Source organism: Triticum aestivum, chromosome 3D (genome assembly GCF_018294505.1).
Source record: "Triticum aestivum cultivar Chinese Spring chromosome 3D, IWGSC CS RefSeq v2.1, whole genome shotgun sequence".
In the NCBI taxonomy this organism is placed as follows: Eukaryota; Viridiplantae; Streptophyta; class Magnoliopsida; order Poales; family Poaceae; genus Triticum; species Triticum aestivum.
Genome location: NC_057802.1, coordinates 176,757,400 through 176,777,785, shown reverse-complemented (window position 1 = coordinate 176,777,785; position 20,386 = coordinate 176,757,400).

The following is a 20,386-nucleotide window of genomic DNA, read 5'->3' as shown; positions in this document are numbered from 1 at the left end:
CGGGCCACGTGCTCCGTGTCTTCCTCTTTTTCCGGCAGCGTCCCTAACGTCAGGTATTCCTTGAACTCCTCGGTCCAGCACCCCTCTCGAGGCTCGAGCGCCAGGAGCAGGTGCACTCCTATGGTCGGGCCACAGGCGGGGGCTCCCGAGGCCGGTGGTTGAGGGTGTTCCTCCCGAGGCGACGCCAGCCCCGCAGATGGGGGTGCTGCTGATGGCTTGAAAACCTGCTCTTCGAAGATGCCGGGCTCCTGGGGCAGACGCTTGGATGCCCTTCTGGCGATGTCATCGGCTTCCTTGTTCGTGCCGCGAGGCACGTGCTGCAGCTCCAGGCCCAAGAACTGCTTCTCCATCTTGCGCACCTCCGCGAGGTACGCCTCCATGTGCTCGTCCTTCGGCTCGTACACCTTGTTGGAGAAGTTGACGAGTAGCTGAAAGATGGTGAGACATTTTACCCCCAAGGCCATGGCGGCCTTGAGTCCAGCGATCAACCCCTCGTACTCGGCGATGTTGTTGGAGACCTTCTCGCCCCACTGGAAGCAGAGCTGCACGGCATAGTAGAGCTTGTCTTGGGTGGGCGAGATGAGCACGGCTCCAGCCCCCGCGCCTTGGCGTGCGAAGGCGCCGTCAAAATACATGACCCAACCATCTGGTGCTTCACTCCCCGGTGAGAGGGATCGGCCCTCGCTGACCTTGGGTTCCAGGGCGTCAGTCCATTCGGCCACGGAGTCGGCTAGGGCGGCCCCCTTGATGACCCTGGTTGTGCTGAACTCGAGCTGGAATGCCTGAAGTTTGATGTTCCATTCGGTGACCCTTCCTGCGGCATTAGGGCTCCGGAGCACCCTCTCAAGTGGGTGAGCTGACACGACTTTAATCGGGTGGCCTTGGAAGTAATGGCGCAGCTTGCGTGAGGCCACCAAGAGAGCAAGAAGGAGCTTTTGTGGCATAGTGTACCGTGCTGACGAAGTATACTGGGTTCTCGATGAGGGCGGGAGCGCCGATGGAGCCTGCGTCTGCCGGAGGTTGGGGCGCTCCCTGAGGTGACGAGATCCCCGGAGCCTGGCCATCCATTATGGTCTCTGCAGGCCAGAGAACACTGTATGGCTGGACCTGATCGTTTGCTGGCATTGTGGCGGCTCTTGCAGCATCCTCTTGTTGTCGCATCGCTTCTGTTGGGGGTGCGGCATGGCGCGGCGTACTCTTGGCCTAGCGCTCCTCCCGTACCGCCACTAGCGCCGCGCTGGCGGAGTAGGGAGTGGCGGCAAGGTAAAGCACCAGGGGCTTGAGGGGACGAGGCGCCACCATCACCGGGGGCTAGTCAGGTATCTCTTGAGGTCTTGAAACGCCAGGTCGGCCTCCGGGGTCCACTCGAATGGGCCCTTCTTCTTCATCAGCTTGAAGAACGGCAATACGCACTCCCCAACTTGGAGATGAAGCGCCCTAGCAAGGTCACGCAGCCCGCAAGCTTCTGCATTTCCTTGAGAGTTTGCGGTGGGCTCATGTCTTCTATCGCCTTGACCTACTCTGGGTTAGCCTCGATCCCCCTATGGGACACGAGGAAGCCCAGCAGCTTGCCAGAGGGGACACCGAACATGCACTTCTCTGGGTTGAGACGCAGGTCCACCTGGCGCAGGCTTGCAAAGGTCTCCTCCAGGTCCTGAATCAAAGTTCTCGCCTCCCGAGATTTTACCACGATGTTGTCGACGTAGGCTTCAACGTTTCTCCCGAGCTGCTAACCTAGGGCAATGTGCATCAGCCGTTGGAAGGTCACACCTGCGTTGCACAGCCCGAACAGCATGCAAGTGTAGCAGTACACCCCGCATGGGGTCAGTAAAGTCGTCTTCTCCACATCGTCCACCGCCATCTTGACCAGGTGGTAGCCCGAGAACGCGTCCAGGAAGCACAGCAGGTTGCACTCGGCAGTGGAGTCGACAATCTGGTCGATGCGCGGAAGCGGGAACGGGTCTTGGGGGCAGGCCTTGGTGAAGTTGACACACATGCGCTCCTTCCCGTCTTTCTTTGGCACGACAACGGGGTTCGCCAGCCACTCCGGGTACCGGACCTCGCGAATGACAGCGGCCGCTTCCAGCTTGCACGTCTCCTAGACAATGAAGGACTGCTTCTCCGTGGACTACCGCCGCGCCTTCTGCTTCACAGGGTGCACATTGGGGCACACCCTTAGGTGATGCTCGATCACCCCCCATGGGACCCCTACCAGCTGCTTGGGTTCCCAGGTGAATACCTCCTTGTTCGTGCACAGGAACCTCACCAATGCCTCCTCTTGATCCGGGTCGAGGTTGACGCCTATGGTGAAGGTGGCTCCTAAGGGTCCACCTTCCTCGACCGACACTTGCTTAGTTTTGGCCCGATCTTGAGTGAACAACTGCTTCTTCTTTGCGGTGGGGGCTCCTTAGCTCCAGGGGTGGCATCGTCGGCCGGGCGTGCTGCCGTGGCAGCTTTGAGGGCAAGCTTGAGCGCCGCCAGAGCCTCCTTGGTGTCTCCAGCTACGGCGAGGACGCCCTTGCTCCCGGGCATCTTCATGAGGTTGTAGGCCGGATGAGTTGCCGCCACTGAGCCAGGGCCGGGTACATGAGGATGGCGTTGTTTGGGAGGCCGATGCGCAATGTCAAAGTCGATCAGCTCGGTTCGGTAGTTGTCGCGAGTGCCAAAGGTCACAGGAAGGCAGATCTGCCCTAGGGGGCTGGCGGAACCGCCGCCGACCCCGGAGAAGGGCTTGGTGGGACGAAGCCGTTCATGCGGCACATGAAGCAAGCCGAAAGCTTCCACGGAGAGCACATTAAGGCCGTCCCCGCCATTGATGAGGGTCTTGGTGACGGCTACGTTACAGATGGTGGGCGTGCAAAGCATTGGGAGCACGCCCGAGCTGGTGGTGGTGACGGGGTGATCCCGCGAATCGAAGGTGAGGTCAGCCTTGGGCGCCGCCCAACCTGGGGGAGCTCCTTGCTGCATGGAGGCGGCGCCGATCTGGCGGAAGAACTGCTTGGTGTGACGGTCCGAGGGCGGTGCTTGTGAGCCGCCGAGGAGGGCTGTGACGGTGATGGGCACCGGTGCTGCGAACCGCGCGACAAAGAGGTCGCGCAGCTCCTCCCAAGATGCCACTGAGGATCCTGGGAGGGTGAGCAGCCAGGCACGCGGTGCGCTAGCCAGGGCCATGGGAAACTAGTTGGCCATGACCTTGTCGTCGCCACCAGCCTTCAGGACGGCCTCTTCGTATGCTAGCAAGGAAGGCTGACGGGTCCGCCGCGCCGTCGTAACGTGGCGGCATCTCCAGCTTGAACCTGGGTGGCCACTGTACCCGCCGCAAGGCGGGGGCGAAAGCTCTGAGCCCCCTGGCGCCGTCATGGGCGCCCGTCGTCCCATCCTGAGGAGCAACGCCGGCCATGGGGACAAAGCGTGGAGGTGGTGGAACGTGGATCGACGGAAGGAAAGCTTCAACGCACCCCTACCTAGCGCGCCAAATGTCGGATTGCGGTTTCTAGCAAAACCCTTAAGGTTCAAACTCTGGCGTGCGCACGAAGATCTCTCCCTCCCCCTAGCTCACTCACTCACCACGATCTCAAAGCTCAGCTCATCAAACTCGAAGAACAAGGGACACAAGAGTTTATACTGGTTCGGGCCACCGATGTGGTATAATAGCCTACTCCAATGTGGTGTGGTGGATTGCCCTATAGGCTGAGGATGAACAAGTACAAGGGAAGAACAGCCTCCTGAGGGGAGGTGTTCTTGAGCTCTATGAGTTTGTGCATGTGAGGGTGGGATGGATATGATCCAAAGTCGGTCCCTTTCCTATGGTGGTGGCTAGTCCTATTTATAGAGGCCCGGGTCCTCTTCCCAAATGTTAGGCGGGAAGGGATCACACAACGGCCAATTTGAAGGGGGTCAGCTAGTACAAGTTATCCTGACAAAAGGTGGTCTTCACCTGCTAAAGGCTCTGGTGGTGACGACGTCGTGGGCTCCGCGATGACCTCCGTCCTGCTGGTCTTGGTCTCGTTGCACCGATATGGAAACCTTTGCCTGATGCCTCGGGTCTCTTCGCCTGTGCCTACTCCTTTAGCACCGAAGAGGAAACCAGTACTCTGCTCCCGCTAGCGCCCGCCTGGCGCCTGCCTGGCCTTGATCGTCATGGCTCACGTCACGGGAACCTCACGAGGTGCCCCTCGCCTTGATCTCTCCGTGCCTCGCGAGCCAACCTAGTGAGGTGGCCCATGAGGAGGTCTTGTGTCATTCGCCTCGCGAGGGTCTTGAGTGTTTGCTGGTGAAGATGGGCCATACCAGGCCACTAGAGGAGCCACGCCATGGGCCGCAGGTAGGCAAGTCTGGGGACCCCCGTTCCTAGAACGCCGACACATATCTTATTTAGGTGTGCCATTGCTCGCTATAAATATTGCGCCTCCCATAGCATACGGAAGAACGCTCACGTTCATCGCTATCTCCTCCCCTCCCTCTCACGTCGCCCACCATGTCATCGCCCCTCCCAAGCCCTAGGCGCCCCCCGCTGCACCGCGCGGACGGTCACGCGTCGCCATTCCATTCCTCGCTGCCACTAGTCGAGGAGGACGCGTCGGTGATCCGCTCCTCGTCGCGACGCGTTGAGGTGGATGCGTCGGTGTTCCCAATCTCGCCAGCACGCGCGTCGGAGGACGCGTCGGCTCCCTGCTACGAGGAGGACGCCACGCCGCCCGCCGAGCCCCCCAGCCTTGAGGAGCTTTGGAAAGAAATGGATGTCGCCTTCTGGAAGGCTTTGCCTCCGGAGGAGCGCGCAAAAATAGAGGCGGAGAAGAAGGCCGAGGAAGAGAAGCACACCGCGAGGCAAGCTGCCTGGCACGCCTATGTCGCATCCGAGAGTGTCAGGCAATTGGCTCTTTGGCAGAAGGCTCATGCGAGGGCCGTGAGGGTGGCGGAGGATGCCCGTGCCAAAGCCCTGAGTGTAGTCGGGCCCAAGCGCCTCATCTACGCTTGGCGGTACATGCACCGCGTGCACGCTTCTAGCAAGGAGGACTACCTGTTGGCGCCGGATCACCAAACCGGTGAGATCGTGCTCGCCTACCGGCAAGCCACCAATCAGCACCTCGCGAGTTGCGAGGCTGACGAAGAGGCGATCTGTCAGCGCGTTGGGAAACGGCCGTGCACCAGGGCACTCGTGGCGTGCCGCAAGCGCTCATGCGAGCGACATGGCTTTTATTAGGAATATAATTTAGTTTCATAAGGCGATCTCATTAGTTTTGGGATGCAAATGATAAATCCCGAACGTTCGGGAATTATTAGCGTCCTTAATTAAGTATGTAAAAGGAAAAGTTTGGAAACCTTGTGTATCCGTACGCATTTTGTAAGTATGTGCATATAGCACAAACTTTAGTATATACTATCGCACCACACGTCTCTCTATATATGCTTGCAGACTGTGCTACTACTATTACTTATGTACGTGCAAATGCATGTTTTAACATTACGATGCGGTTTTTGTAAAAGTAGAAAAACAACACTAGTCAATCTTGTGAAACGATTCAATGCAAAACAAATGCAAAAATGCTCTTTTGATTGTTTACTTTTAGTTTCCTTCTCTGTGGTTATTTCTCTATAGTACTTTGTACGGAGTATCTCACTGGTCGGGAAGGCATGCAAATTCCCAAACCGCTTCCTACACCCTGTATCGAATTTTTTGCCCAACAAGTTGTGTCGTGCAATTGGATTTCCAACTTGAGTACTACTACTAGGAGTACCAGGGGCCAGTTCTTTTAGGCTTCTATATTAGTAATCCCATAACTACTACCTCCGTCCTAGTTTATTGGTCCCCATTGTAATCTGTGTAAAATTTTGACCATAAATTTAACTAATGAAATGTTTGTGCATGTCACATGCACTAACATTTTATCAGTTAAATCTTTGGTCAAAATTTGGCACAAATTACAATGGTGACGAATAAACCAGGACGGAGGTACTAGTAGTTTAGAAGCCCAAATAAATGAGTGAGGCGCCTTATGTTACTCTCCACTGTGACTAGTGTTATGGGAAAAGCCGGGGAAGAGACGGCTTATTTTTTAAGCCGCCAAAAGAACTGACCCTAGGAGTAGTAGCTAGGGATACTAGGAGTAGTAGCTAGGGATCGAGTGTGCGAGATGAACTGGAGAACGTAAATGCAGATAGATGAAATGCAAAAAAGACGGAGGGATGTGATGGTTGCTTGTCCGTTTATTTTACCATGCCTTTTATTACTCGGAGTGGTGGGGTTTTGTGATAAGACGGCTTTACTTCCGCGCCACGAGCGGGGTGAGACTTCCGTGTAGCACCGCCGTCTACACTAGTACTACATCGGTCGTGGTTTATTAGTCCCCCATTGAATTTGACTGAAGATTTAACTGACAAAATGTTAGTGCATGTCAACAAAAACTATATCATTGGATTCGTATTTGACCATCGTTTTCAATGATATAATTTGAGGTAACATGCATGAGCATTTATCGTACTATATATAATGTTAGTTAAATTTGTGGTCGTACTAATCTATAGTAAGGTGCCCGTGCGTTGCACGGAATAGTGAAATGCATTGATCGGGGAGTTTTTTATTTTGCCAAAGGATGTGGGGGTCATCTCATGTGCAACGGGTATCGATAGGTTTCTTCGGATATTATTTCATCTCTAGAGCTCACAAATATCCGTGTGAAATAGATAAAAAGGTATCTTTTGCAAAAAAAAGCGTTGAACTGTTCAACCTGCATCCAAAACTTGTGAAAAAATAACACTTATTGTGCTTTGCAAGAAATGATCTTTAAGAATTAGTTTTTGAGTATCGATTGTTATACGTGTTGGCTACAGATGACATGGCACTTTCTTATAGTCAATAGTTGGCTATACTATTAAGTATTAACCATGCTCTTATACACCTAGACGGAGGGATTAAATCAGGATGACTTGGAAGGGGGCAGAGGAGATGTAAGAAATGGTTCATCATAAGTCTTTCACCAGTACTGTAGTAAAAATTCTAGTTAATCTCATAAATGGCAATCGAGAACTCTAATGGAGCAAAAGCATACATGGAAGTTCTAGACTAAACGATAAATGGGTACACTTTTATTCAAGCGCGATACTCTAATGTAGCAAGATCATGGATGGAAGGTTCTATACTATATAAATAAGAAGCCTCCACATGCTTAGACAGCGGATTACATTGAGCGAAGACTAATGATCAACATTTAACTTGGTAATGCATATGTCCAGGTGAACCTCCTTGGAGTCCCCGTGCACCATCTAGGGGGGGAATCATACCATGCGTCTTCTATGTCCACATCGGCAGGAAGCTCCCAGCTCGGCACAGTCCTAGTCAGCGTGATGGAGATGGTGTGGGCACCCACGTACCTCTGAAGGGCAGTAACAGTGAGCATGCACCCGTACATCGGCCTCGTGTCAGTGTCAGCATCAGCAGCGTCGCCCCTGACGCACACAACAGAGACGGGGCGGCAGCCTGCGCGGGCCTCGTCGGTGCCCACGATCAAGAGGAAGACGCTACCGTCCTCCTCCGAGACTAGCAGGCAGCGGTGATCCTCCAGCGACTCCGGCACAGCGAACGGGTAGCACGTCTCGTACTTGATGTTCTTCGTCGTGGGCCAGTAGTGATAGACGAACGCGTGCGTGAGGTGATGCACGAGGCTCGCCGGCGAGCCCCAAAGCGGCAACGGGCACTCATAGTAGTAGACGGCCAAGGGGGCTGGCCTTGGAGGCATCGACCAGGCCGTCCATGAAACGGGAGTGGCTGTAGGGGACGTTGCGCCAGTTGAATATATGAGCAAGTTACTACGAGATTTAATCCGAATAAGCACAAACTAAATCATGGTGGCTACAACAGAGATTAAACTAGTCATGTGGACTAGCATAGTAGATGAACAGATCAAATCTTGGACACAGACTAGAAACATGAATTCTACCACGATTTCGAACAGGAAGGATAGAAACACATACGATGCAATGGGAGCAGCACCGTTGGCGTTGAGGTTGTCGCCTATGTCGTTGAGGAAGAGGTTGCCGAGGTCGGGGAAGAAGTCATCGTCGGTGAAGTCGTCGCTGCCAGCAGTCGCGCGAGTGCGCTCACCAAATTTCAACAGCGCCCGCCGAATGGAGCGCGGGAGGGAGTGGCTGTAGGGTACGTTGCGGCCGCTGAATGGAGCGCATGAGTAGCACACGAAGCAGTAGAGGGTGCTCCTCCCTAGTCTCTATCTCTACTCGTGTCTCTATCTCTACTACTCTTCTTTCCTTTTTATAATACTAGTAGCTGTCAAATTGAATAGTACTGCGCCGCCCGCTGCACGCCTGGCTGAACACGCCTCATCGCCTCCATCAAATGCCTTCGTTAAACCCACATGCATACCGAGAAATCTCCTCTGGCCCACGGGAGGAAATTTGCCGGTTGCGGTTGGAGAATAATAGAGTCATGTCCAATCCGAGTTATCTGCGTGTATGATTCTCCCTCTATAAAAAGTTAATTGCATCCTTAATCTTGTATTCTAAGTACTCTGTGGGTTCCACTGTCAGTACAGTGTACATGACTTGCAGGCTAGCTACATATTCGTACAGAAAGTTAAAAAGAAATAAATCCATCCTTAATCTTGTATTCTAAGTACTCTGTCGGTTCCACTACCAGTACAGTACCGAAAGAAGTATATATTAAAAAAATATAAAACTAAAGTTTAGGACAAAATTCGAACTCAGGTCATCACACTGCGAGCATCCGGCCTGGACCAGTACACCAGGTGTTCGTTGTGGACGATGCAAGAGATAAACCTCTATAGCAATGAGCCCGTCCATTGCAACGGATCCAAAGTAGAATAATACATATTCACATATTTGAAAGAAAACAGTTTAGTTTTGATATACATATCACTAAAAATATCTTATGTTTCACTCCAAATATATTCTTTGGGCTATTTTGATGAGGTAAGGGAGGAATGTGGTTGGTTTCAAGATACTAAGGGGTTTTGTGTAAACTGGAGCAGAGAAGTGGGAATTGTTGCAAAAGGCCACAACTTACATTACAGCCGTTAGACGCAGATCTAATGGTCAAAAATGGCCGACGGCAGACACACCGTCATCACCAACTGAGTCTTTATAGGAGTAGAGAAAAAACCGAGTGATGATGGTGTGCCTGCCATCTTGTAATATAGACCATTCGATCTATATCTGATGGATAGAAAGCAAACTATGAAAATTTTACAAAAGATACCCACACCTCTCTCCACATTTACAGATAAGGCCTTGCCTCGTTCATCGTTATCTCCCACAACCTCATTGCTGAGCAATTAAAAAGGAAGTCTCCGGAACAATCTAGCATTGTGGCTGCTGCTGGCGCCGTCCATCCCCATGCCTCCGCCCAGTCCGAACACCAGTCACCACCACGCCCCACTCCTCCTCACCTTATCTCTCATCTTTCTCGAGATATCATTTTTTCGATGAAATGGTCGAGATACCATTTTTCCGATAAAATTCTCGAGATATCATTAGTTTTTTACACATGGGATTACTCCTGCATGGGTCAATCACAATAGGTGTTTTGTAAAAAATGCATCTTGATGTTCCATGCAATGCACGGGATCTTGCTAGTTTTTTGCATATAATTCCAAACACCACGTAGACACGGTCTTTGACCATTTTACAACAATGTTATTATCATTGTTAGTGGTCAGCCGGTGCAAGTTATAGCCCCGGGTGTTTTAACCTTTTTTTAGTAATGATATCTGGCGATTGTTCGCCACGAGCTCAGTCCTAGCAAACCCCACGTAGCCATCAGATTTCCATCCGATGGTGGCCTGTTTTTAAGCCATAGTATTTGACAAAACTGCCACCCTTACACACATATTGTAACTGCGTCGCGGGCGCTTGCAACTGCCATGTCTCCCAGTGAACGTTTGCTGGGGATTGGAGTTAGCCCCGATGGCGGTTCGTAGTCGTTCCACGCTTGGGCATTGAAGTTTGTAACTATTTTAGATTAGAATTACTACTCCTCCGGTGCTAGTAGTAGAGCAGAGTCCTTTTCCACTACTACACTATATGCAAGCTAGGGCATAGTAGTAGGTAATGTAGGCAGTACTAGTACTGTGATCAATCAAGCAAGTTGTCTGGCATCGATATGACCGTACGTTGTTGGTATGTGTCTCGTAAGTCAAGCGGCGTGCTGTAGTCATCATCACCTATCCACTTCCCGCAGCACATATTCGCTTCTCCTTCTTTGTCTGCACATAATCGTCCAATCATCCATCCCCGCTAAGGTGCCTCCCCCCCTCTTCTGAAACCCAAGCACTAACAATGGTAGAACCGAGCAGCGTCCGTTGAAAGAGTGGCTGGAATTCGCTCCCCATAGAGGTAATCAAGCTCATTGTTTCACATGTGGAAAATCTCAGTACCAAGCCGCTCGCCACGTGCTTGTCGGGGCTGTACCACTTACTCAAAGCCCTCAGGCCGAAGCTTTTTAAGCCAGCTCCTTGCTTGCTGATGCCGCCTGATCTTTAGAAACGGCGTGTCACGCAGCATAACGATCATAGGGTGGTGAGCATCAAACCCCTTGACTGCGATCCGATCCCCGTCACCCTCAACTACATCAATGGTATGTAATGGGTCGGCATGAACACGTCTTGGATGGTGCTCGTCGACGGTCGCGGCAGCTGGATGCTCATGGAGGTCTACACCCGGCGATTGATCCCCCTTCCTTCGATTAACACTGCACTACTTTGGCACCGCGGCCCAGAATACTCAGAATCTTACAGTAGCCAACATGATACCAAGTTTGATTTGCTCAAGGTTGTAATCTGCCAAGTGCCCAAAGATTTGTGAATTATAAAGACTTCAGGAAAATTGCATTCTTCAACCGCGGTCTCGCCTATCTGACAGGTCACGACGGTAAGTGGATAAATCTGCACGTCCATCATAGGATCATACATTCTCCATGGTTCTCTAATGCCTTTGAACACAAGGGCTTCATTTACGCAGTCGACTCCTTCTATGGCTGGACGTATTGCTAGCCTACTCTAGTCATGGCTACAAACGGCTGTTACAGCAGTATGTTACTTTCCTATGATATCATGATGGCTTGCTTATATTACTGTCAACATTTACTGAAAAAATATTCATGCTCATAACAACATGTTCTTAAGATTGACTACATCAAGAGCCCTTTTTTTACTCCAACCCGATATGATGTTGTAGGCCGCCTGGTGTCCCTACCCTTCCTAATCCCAGAACCTTTCAAAGAAAAGCAGCATGGCAGTTGCAGGTGGTTCCTGGCTCGATCAGACAACGGCGAACGATTGAAATCGTTCGCACGTACCGGGCATGTTGTTTCGCGGAATACAAGCACAGTCACTGCAAGGTCTTTGAGAAGGATCCCAGCTTCTCTGGGCCTTCAGGAATTTTTTACTAGAGGCTGGTAAGTAGCCTTGGTACACGCTCTCTATTTCTCGGACTGAATTATCCGATTAACCAGGAGATAACCAACAACAAGGATCATGATGGCAGCGCGGTTTCATTCATCAGGCAAAACTGTGTGTACACAGCGTACCATGCATCTCTGCATGCACCATACCCTGATATGTGCAGCCACACTCTGCAGCCCAAAGTAGGAGAGAGGGTCGCAAGTATCAGACTTCGACCTGCTGGCTGGAGTTTCCCCCGTCATGCATCGATTTGGTTCAAGCCTTCAACCAATCTCCACAGCTTAATAAATAGTAACGTCTAACTGAGTGATACGTCTCCAATGTATCTATATTATATGAAGTATTCATGCCAATATATTATCATTCTTGGATGTTTTACAATCATTTTATAGAAACTTTATATCATTTTTTGGGACTAACCTATTGACCCAGTGCCCAGTGCCAGTTGATGTTTTTTGCTTGTTTTTTACATCACAGAAAATCAATATTAAACGGAGTCCAAACACCGCAAAACTTTTTGTGGATTTTTTATGGGCCAGAAGACTCCCGATGGGCAAGAGCAGCACCTGGGGGTGCCCCGAGGGGGCACAACCCACCAGGGCACGCCAGCCCCCCTGGCACGCCCAGGTGGGTTATGCCCACCTCGGTGCCCTCCCGCACCCCTCTTTGCACTATAAATTCCCAAATATTCCGAAATCCTTCGGGGTTAACCTAGATCAGAAGTTCCGCCGCCGCAGGGCTCCGTAGCCGCCGAAAACTAATCTAGACCCGTTCCGGCACCCTGCCGGAGGGGGGGATCATCTCCGGTGGCCATCTTCATCATCCCGGCGGCCACCATGATGAGGAGGGAGTAGTCCACCCTCGGGGCCGAGGGTTTGTACCAGTAGCTATGTGTTAAATCTCTCTCTCTCTCTCGTGATCTATATCATTGGCTTTGTTAATATAGTCGGATCATATGATGTTTCTCCCCTCTATACTCTTGTTGTGATGAATTGAATCTTTACCCTTTGAAGTTTTGTCATGTCGGATTGAATATTCAGAGATGAGAACACATGATGTATGTCTTGCGGTATGAATACTTGAGGTGACATTGGGGTATCTTATTGATTCACTTGATATATGTTATGGCATTCAACTTGCGGATTCCCGGAGTGATATTCGGGTAATCTTTGCATAGGGGTTGATGCACGTTTTTATTATCTTTTCTCCTATAGAAACTTTGGGGTCCCCTTGTAGTTATTTGTGTGGATTGAGTATTATGAATATGAATTTGCTTTGGTGTTATTTTTGTACGAACTCTTGATTAGATCGATCAGAAAGAATAGCTTGTGTTATTTTAGTACGAACTCTAGGAGAGATTGAACGGAAACAATAGCTTTGAGGTGGTTTCGTACCCTACAAACAAATTATATCTTTTGTTCTCCGCTAATAGGAACTCGGGAGTGATTCTTTATTGCACTTTGAGGGATAATCATATGATCCAACTATGTTAGCAGTGTTGAGAGGTTGCACTAATGAAAGTACGGACCCTAGGCCTCATTTTCAAGCATTGCAACACCGTTTTTGTGCCCGTTTACTATTTGCTACCTTGTTGTTTTTATTTATTCAGCTTATAAAAACATATTCTACCATCCATATTACACTTTTATCATCATCTCTTTACCGAACTAGTGCACCTATACAATTTGCCATTGTTAGGTGTGTTGGGGACACAAGAGATTTCTTGTATTTTGTTGCAGGGTCGTTTGAGAGAGACCATCTTCATCCTACACCTCCCATGGATTGATAAACCTTAGGTCATCCACTTGAGGGAAATTTCTACTGTCCTACAAAACTCTGCGCTTGGAGGCCCAACATGAGTCTACAAGAATAAAGTTGCGTAGTAGACATCAAGCTATTTTCTGGCGCCGTTGCCGGGGAGGTGAGTGCTTGAAGGTATATCTTTTGATCTTGCAATTGAATCTTTTAGTTTCTTCTTTTATCACTAGTTTGGTTTATAAAAAGAAAACTACAAAAAATGGAATTTAGGTTGCATCCTATTATTGATCATCTTTATAATATCTTTCTTGAAAATGATGGTTCAGAAAATTGTGCTCAATCATTAGAAGAAGAATTCAATAAAATGCTTGGCACAAAATATTTGAATGATGAGCATGATTGCAATATTATTAGTGTGAATTCTTTGAATATCCAAAATCCTAATGATGATTGGACAAGTCATGTCAAAAATGTTTCTTATAAGCATGTCACTTTTTGCAGAGTGAATTGGGAGTGCCTTTGCACACCAAAAAGGGAAGGTAGATTTTGTAAGAAGCATAAATATTTAGAAATGAAAAAGTTGCAAGAGAGGCTAGATGATTGTGCTGAAAGATGTAATTTTTTTCGCCATCCTTGTGAACTTTGCAATGAATGTGGTCATTTAAATCAACAATGCAAATTGTTTCATGATCAAACCGTGTCCAAAACTTGTGACAACTTGATTACCCTTGAGCATCATAAAGAGCTTAGCTGTCGGATTTCGGGTTCCGGCAAAACCCTTGAGGTTCAAACACTGGGGTGCGCACGAAGATCTCTCCCTACCTAACCACGCCCTCAGCCTCACCGCGATCTCAAAGCCTAGCTTGGCCAACCCGAAGAAAGAGAGACACAAGAGTTTATACTGGTTTGGGCCACCGATGTGGTGTAATACCCTACTCCAGTGTGGTGTGGTGGATTGCCTCTTGGGCTGCGGATGAACAGTTACAAGGGAAGAATAGCCTCCTGAGGAGAGGTGCTCTTGTGCTTGTTGAACTTGTGTGTGGTTGAGGATGATCTGAATCAGTTGCCCCTCTATGGTGGTGGCTAGTCCTATTTATAGAGGCCCTAGTCCTCTCCCCAAATATTGAGCGGGAAGGGATCCAACAACGGCCAAATTCGAAGGGAGAAAACTAGTACAAGTTATCCTGACTAAAGGTGGTCTTCGCCTGCCAAAGGCTCTGGTGGTGACGCCGTCTTGGGCTCCACGGTGACCTCCGTCCTGTTGTCCTGCTGGTCTTGGTCTCGCTGCATCGATATGGAAACCTTTGTCTGATTCCTCGGGACTCCTCGCCTGTGCTTGCCCCTTTAACACCAGAGAGGAAACGAGGACACTGCGCACGCTGGCGCCCGCCTAGCTCCATTCGTCATGGCTTGCATCACAGAAACCTCCGAGGTGTCCCTTGCCTTGATCTCTCTGCCCCTCGCGAGCCAGCCTGGTGAGACTACCCCCGAGGAGGTCTTGCATCGTCCGTCACGCGAGGCTTGGCCCCTCGCGAGGGTCTTGAGTATTTGCTGGTGAAGATGGGCCGTACGGTGCCGCTGGTAGAGCCACACCGCGGGCCGCAGGTAGGCAAGTCTAGGGACCCCCGTTCCCAGGACGCCGACAGTAGCCCCCGGGCCCAAGGCATGCTCGGACTTGGCATCGAGGCGAAGCCAAAGGGCAAGTGCGGAGTGCCGCGAGCCCCAACAGCCTGCGGCCCCGCTCGACGCATGGCGATTGATTGGACGTGGGGGTCTCCACTTCCCCACGCTGCCTCGGCAACTGCCCACCTGACAAAAAGGCTGGCGTGGGCAATGCTTGCCTTCATTGCTTTCCTTCGTCTTGCTCCAGATCCCCTTTCTCGCCCCTTGCTTCCGAAATCTCCAGGTCTGCTTCAATCCTCTTCTGCGCTTCCGACCAATGGCGCCCCAGAAGGTCAAGGCTTCTTCACCGCCCGCCTGATACGAGCCGGCTCTGGACGCGCCCAACGTCTCGGAGAAGAACCTCGCCGCCACGCGCCTGCTGGCGGCGGGGGAGAGCAAACAGAAGGGGAAGACCGATGTCGGTGTCCTGGGAACGGGGGTCCCCAGACTTGCCTGCCTGCGGCCCACGGCGTGGCTCACCAGCGGCCCTGTACGGCCCATCTTCACCAACAAACACTCAAGACCCTTGCGAGGGGCCAAGCCTCGCGAGGCGGACGACACAAGACCTCCTCGGGAGCGACCTCACCAGGCTGGCTCGCGAGGGGCGGAGAGATCAAGGCAAGGGACACCTCGCGAGGTTCCTGTGACGCAAGCCATGACGACTGGAGCCAGGCAGGCGCCAGCGCGCGCAGTTTCCTTGTTTCCTCTTTGGTGCTAAAGAGGCAAGCGCAAGCGAGGAGTCCCGAGGCATCAGGCAAAGGTTTCCATATCGGTGCAGCGAGACCAAGACCAGCAGGACGGCAAGACGGAGGTCACCGTGGAGCCTAAGACGGCGTCACCACCAGAGCCTTTGATAGGCGAAGACCACCTTTAGTCAGGATAGCTTGTGCTAGTTGTCCCCCTTCAAATTGGCCGTTATGGCATCCCTTCCCGCTCAATATTTGGGAAGAGGACCAGGCCTCTATAAATAGGACTAGCCACCATAGTAGGAGGCAACGGATTCAGATCATCCTGAGCCACAAAAGTCCACCAAGCAAAAGAACACCTCTCCTGAGGAGGCTGTTCTTCCCTTGTACTGTTCATCCTCAGCCCAAGAGGCAATCCACCACACCACACTAGAGTAGGGTATTACACCACAACAGTGGCCCGAACTAGTATAAATCTCGTGTCTCTTGTGTTGCGGGTTCGTCGAGCTAAGCTTTGAGATCGTGGCAAGGGTGAGGGCGTGATTAGGTAGGGAGAGATCTTTGTGCGCACCCCAGTGTTCGAACCTCAAGGGTTTTGCCGGAACCCGAAATCCGACATTTGGCACGACAGGTAGGGGTGCGGTGAAGCTTTCTTTCTGCCGATCCGCATCCCGCCGCTTCGTCGCATCCATGGCGGACGCTCGTCGGGCCCGCGCTGAGCGTCGGGCCGCCCTCGCCGCCCGCGTCACTCAGATCGCTCCTATCGGCGGGCCTCCCCGTCGCCTGCTGCCAACGCTGCCACTGGCCCGGCGGGAAACGAGCAGCAAGCATCCTTGTTGCACCCCATGGTGCGGCGGGACGGCCGCACCGCCACTCCGTCGTTGACCCCGGCCAACTCGTCGTCTCACGCTCGTCGTGCTCCCACGGACGCGCAGGTCGCGCTGCTCATGGCACACGAGCTCCTGCGCTACCGCCCCATCGACGACCTCTACGAGGACTGGCTGGACCGCATCGGCGAGCTCGTCAGCGCCACAGGGGGCTCCCCTGCGCCATCCCTCTGGCTGCCTTTCCATCTGCCTGCTACGGGCGATGTGGCTCACGGAGCGCCTCCACCGCCCCTGCACCAAGACGGTGTTCTGGCGCCGAGACGTGCGGCCCCTCGGCGTGACCGACCGCGTCGGGCGCCCGCGCGAGAAGAAGGAAGCTGCCAAGAAGTTCCCCAGCCGCAAGAGCACGCGCCCGCGCTCCCAGCACCACTGCGACAAGACCGTGCGCCGCCTGCGGCGGCGGTGCGCGGGCATCAAGGGCAGGCTCCGCATCAGCAAAGGGTCCTGGTGGCCACCCCAGGCTGCCGGGCCTTCACTCCCGAGTTGCGTAGCGTCGCCTGGCCGGGAAAGTTCAAGCCAGACCTGCCTCCTCGCTACGACGGCACCCCCAACCCCGCGGAGTTCCTACAGCTCTATGAGCTGAGCATCGAGGCGGCCAACAGTGACGAGAAAGTCATGGCGAACTGGTTCCACATGGCTCTCAAGGATGGCGCTCACTCGTGGCTCCTGAACCTGCCCCCGGGCTCGATCTCCTCCTGGAGCGAGATGCGCGACCGCTTCGTCGCCAACTTCCAGGGCACTTGCGACCGCCCTCCGGCCGCGGGCGACCTACGCCGCATCAAGCAGCAGCCAGGAGAGACCGTGCAGAAATACATCCAACGCTTCAACAACGTTCGCCGCAAGATCCCCAAGGTGACGGACGAGGCCATCATCTCCGTGTTTTTTGATGGCGTCCATGATGTCAGGATGAAGGAGGAGCTCGCCATCCATGAGGAGTTGTGCACGACCTTGGAGCTGATCAACCTAGCGACCAAGTGCGCAAGAGCTGAGGAAGGGCGCCATTCCCTCCTCGAGCTCCCGGCTGCTGACCCCAAGGAGAAGAAGGAGAAGGCCAAGGACGTGAAGCGCAAGGGAGTAGCCATGCTCGCGGCGGAGCCAGACACGAAGCGCGGACGGGACCTTCCCGAGTCGTCCAAGAGCAGCCGTCCATTCTATGCCTACCACAACGTACACAGCCACAACACTAACGACTGTCAAGAGCTCAGGGCCATTCGAGATGGACGCCTCGGTCGACGCCCTGAGTGCAACGACCGAGGCTACGACCAAGGAGGAGGACGTGGCCGAGGACGCTGGGACGACCACGGCCCCCGCCAGGAGTGGCGCGACCGACCTCGTGAGGACCACTGGCAGGACCAACCACGTGAGGGCGCCTGGAGGGATCAGCCTAGCGAGGATCGCCCTCAGGGCAATGCACGACTTCCTCCGCTGCCGCCACCACCAAGAAGGAACGACGACCACAATCAGAACGAGGGGGCTGGGGGCTTCCAGGAGCCGCATTCTATCGCCAGCATCTTGGGCGGAGCTCTGGCCCCAGCCTCTCAGTGTATCTTCAAGCAGTTTGCTCGCGAGGTGAACGCAGTCCTTCCCAGGCTCGAGGCCACATCCCCGCTCAGGTGGTCCAAGTGCACAATCACTTTGAGCTCAGCAGACCAACTCAAGTGCGCGGCCACCGCTGGCGCCCTCCCGATGCTCTGCTCACCCATCGTCGGCAACGTGCAAGTCACCAAGACCCTCATCGACGGCGGCGCAGGGCTTAACGTTCTGTCCGTCGAGACGTTCGACAGCCTTCAAGTGCCATACGATCAGCGTCAGCCTACCAAGCCTTTCTCAGGAGTAACCAACGGCTCCACCACCCCGATAGGGCAGGTCCGCATCCCTGTCACCTTCGAACAGCGCGACAACTACCGCACCGAGCTCATCGACTTCGACGTCGCCCACATCCGTCTGCCATACAACGCCATCCTCGGGTATCCGGCCCTGGCCAAGTTCATGGTAGTGACATACCACGGCTACAATGTCCTCAAGATGCCAGGGAGCGGCGGGATCATCACGGTCCCCTGCGAAGAAAGAGATGCGGTGTGCTCCCTCGGGTGCGCCTTCCAAGCAGCATCAATCAAAGACCCCGACAACAATGCAGCGTAGTACCCTCCCGAGGTCTTCCCCAAGAAGAAGAAGCAGCTACTCCGGACAGGGCCTTAGGGGAGCGGCGCCTCAAGTGGTGCCACGTCAGGATCGGCACCCGCGCCTGGGGCGCCTCCCTCCCTCGCATAGGAAGGCGCGCCCGGCGCCCTCCTCGGGCAGGGCTTGGGGGCTCTCTTTTGGAGGGCCTCAGACGTCGCCAACATCACAAGGGAGGCACTCGGGCACCACGTGGAGGCATGCTTTGCGGCATGTTTCCCTTAGGAGGATATCAGGCGAGGAGCGCCCAGCGCTAAGGAATTCATCACCAAGGTCACTCAGGAACTGTAGGATGCAAGAGCCATGCGCGGCGACCGCCACTCACCTGGCGCGGCTCCCCATCCAGGCGAGGATGGCGGGCTGCACGTCTGCATCGACATTCCAGGGCTCAACGGAGCCACATCTCAGGAGCTCTTCAGGCCTTCGCACGTGGGACACTGCGAGGGCCCGCCTCACTGCTACGTTTGCATGCCATTTGGCCTGCCGAGCATGGCGTCCACCTTCCAATGTAACCTGCGGAGCATCCTGGCGGCTCAGGAGGCCAGGCATCACGCCGTCCTGACGGAGATGGGGACGGTCCTCAAGGAACCTCCCGGACTCCCAGAGCCTCCTGAGGCTCAGGGCCCCGGTGGCTCGTGAGGAGCAACCCCTTCACCACGCGTCTTCAGCTGCCCCAACACCCCTTCGACAACGGAACCAGGTGACATCTACCGAGTTTATTTAGCTGGGAGCGCCCCTCGGGCTGCATCATTCCCACGGCGCGTGGGTCTGTCCCTGTGGCATGTATCCTTTTACGTCTTTAGCTTACTCTGCTGGGGGCGCCCCTCGGGCTGCATCATCCCCAAGCCGCTTGGGTCCAGCCGAGTGGCATGTATCATTCTTGCGTTTACCTAATCCCGTTCGCTTTCCATGCATAATCTATCTATGGTTATCACCTGCCTGATTGTCACCCACCATGGGAGCCGCGCGCCGATCGTCTTTCTTCAGGGCCCTTCGCATAAGAAGGCTAGGCACGGCGTCTGTGCTCGGGCCCGTCCCTACAGCGTCGATAAATCCAACGGCTGAGCTCTGTCTGGCAGGCCGGCCCCGTTCACGTCACCTCCTGGGGTCGTTGGTGCTTGGCCTTCTCATGCGTTAACCTCAAGAGATTCGTTCGGCGCAGGTTGTCTAACCAACTCGCAGGACCACCACTACCATCAAGAACCAAGACAGGCGGAACCCGCCTTGAGGTACGGACTCGTGAGTCCCGCGCCGGCTCACGAGTGCCCATACACACCTCGTCTAGCCCTGCCATGTGTCAGGGCGGGGCTGTACACGCCCCGGGGGCTCTCCGCGGTAGGGAGTCCCCTCCCACGTACCAGTGGAAGCACCATGCTCCGCGCTGGCCGTCGACACTGCCGAGGAGCGGCTATGCCCGTGCAAGTGCGGAAGCGCTATGCTCCTTGCTGGTGATAAACAACTGAGGTAGGCCTCACGGTCGTATCAACCTTAGGGAGCCCTTGAGCTCAGTGTCTGGCCTCATCGCAACACCTCCCCTCAGGAGAGTCGCGCGAGGGGGCTGGGCATGGGGGCTACGCTCGGGTCATGCCCTTACGTGCGCCACCTAGACAGGACCCTCGGACCTGGTCGTCGCGCGCCCCTCCCGAGCCGAGCCTCGGCGAGGGAAAAGGTAGGAAGGTCGTTTGAGGGCAAGGGGGACTCCTGAGCATCGTGACTCAGGAGCCTAACTAGCCACGTAGCCCCTCACTCCTTGGTCTCGTCCTGGTGATCAGGACGACCCAAT